Raw genomic sequence first — 2,233 nt, forward strand, 5'->3', positions numbered from 1 at the left:
CACCGTGAGGCACTGGGTAATAGGAAGCAGCCAGCCAACCAGACAGAAAAGAAGGAAGGGTATAAGGGAAGGAAGTCAGAAAGGAAGGAAAGAAAGAAAGAAAGAATGAATGAATGAATGAATGAATGAATGAATGAAAGGAATAACAGTCAGAAAGTCAGGATGGAAGTGGGACCGACTCACACACACACACCAACACAAAACGGTGACAGGAAGAAGCAGGGAGCCAGAAAGAAAAGGATAGGAGGAGGAGAAAAAAAAAAGAAAGAAAGAAATGTTAGAAGAAAGGAAAAAAAAAAAAAGAAAGGTAAGAGAAAAAATAAGGAGCAAAGACTAATGAACGAACGAACGAACGCACGCAAGCACGCACGCACGAACGAACGAACGCACGCACGCACGCACGAACGAACGCACGCACGCACGCACGAACGAACGAACGCACGCACGCACGCACGCACGAACGAACGAACGCACGCACGCACGCACGAACGAACGCACGCACGAACGAACGCACGAACGAACGAATAAACGGATGAACGAATGACTGAATGAATGAATGAATGAATGAATGAACGAACGAACGAATGAATGAAGGGATGAATGAATGAACGAACGAGAAGGAAGGGACAGAAAATCAGCAGAAATTCAGGACTGAAGTGGATGGGAGACCCGGCCACGCAGACCACACACACCACCGTAAGGCCCGCGTGGTGATAGAAAGCAGCCAGCCATAATCAGACATCCAGGGAAGCTAGCGGATGCAGAGGCTGGAAATTGGAATGAAGGAGACAGAGAGAAGGAGAGAGAGAGAGAGAGGGGGGGGGGAGGGGATAGAGAGGATGCAGCGATGTAGAAGAAAGAAACAGAGACAGAGGCAGAGAGAGAGAGGAGTGGGGAGGGGCATGGGGGGTTCAGCTCAGTTGGTGAGACACACAGATAGAGGGGGGTTGGGAAAGGGGGAGAGACTGAGAGAGAGAGAGAGAGAGAGAGAGAGACGAGGGAGAGGGGGGTAGAGAGGATGCAGCGATGTAGAAGAAAGAAACAGAGACAGAGGCACAGAGAGAGAGAGAGAGAAAGAGGCATGAGGGGTTCAGCTCAGTTGGGGAGACACACAGATAGAGGGGGGTTGGGGAAGGGGGAGAGACTGAGAGAGAGAGAGACGAGGGAGAGGGGGGATAGAGAGGATGCAGCCATGTAGAAGAAAGAAACTGAGACAAAGGCATAGAGGAAGAGAGGAGACACACAGATAGATGGGGGTTGGGGAAGGAGAGAGACTGAGAGAGAGAGAGAGGAGGGGGGTGTGGGGGTGGCGGGGAAGTGGATGGAGTCGAGAGACAGAGAGTGACACACAGTGTGAGAGGGAAAAAGTGCAGAAAGATCAGAATATTATATTGAGAGCCAGACAGACGTGAGACAGAGCCGGAGAGAGTGCGAAAGAGAGAAAGAGAGAGAGAGAGAGGGAGAGAAAAGAGACGAGGGAGAGGGGGGATAGAGAGGATGGAGCGAGGGAGAAGAAAGAAACAGAGATAGAGGCATAGAGAGAGAGAGAGAGAGAGAGAGAGAGAGAGAGAGAGGATTCAGCTCAGTGAGGGAGACACAGAGATAGATGTGAGTTGATGAAGGGGAGAGACTGAGAGAGAGAGAGAGAGAGAGAGAGAGAGAGAGAGAGAGAGAGGAAGGAGAGGGGGCTTAGAGAGGATGAAGCGAGGGAAAAGAAAGAAACAGAGAGAGAGAGAGAAGAGGAGGGGAGGGATGGGGAGAGAGAGAGTGGAAAGACAGAGAGAGAGGAGAGAGAGAGAGAGAGAAAGAGAAAGGGTGGGGGAGGGAATTCAGCTCAGTAAAGGCGACACACAGATAGATGGGGGTTGGGGAAGGGGGAGAGACTGAGAGAGAGAGAGAGGAGGGGTGTGTGTGTGGGGGGTGGGGTGGGGGGGAGACAGAGAGTGACACACAGTGTGAGAAAGAAAGAGTGCAGAAAGATCAGAGATATTACTGACAGCCATTGAGAGCCAGATAGACGTGAGAGAGCCAGAGAGAGAGAGAGAGAGGAGGGGGGGGGAAGGAGGGAGAGAGAGGGGGGGGTGTTGGTGGGGGGGATTCAGCTCAATAGGGGAGACACACATATAGATGGGGGTTGGGGAAGGGGGAGAGACTGAGAGAGAGAGAGAGAGAGACGAGGGAGAGGGGGGGATAGAGAGGATGCAGCCATGTAGAAGAAAGAAACTGAGACAGA

This window comes from Babylonia areolata, chromosome 4 (genome assembly GCF_041734735.1).
Source record: "Babylonia areolata isolate BAREFJ2019XMU chromosome 4, ASM4173473v1, whole genome shotgun sequence".
Lineage (NCBI taxonomy): Eukaryota > Metazoa > Mollusca > Gastropoda > Neogastropoda > Buccinidae > Babylonia > Babylonia areolata.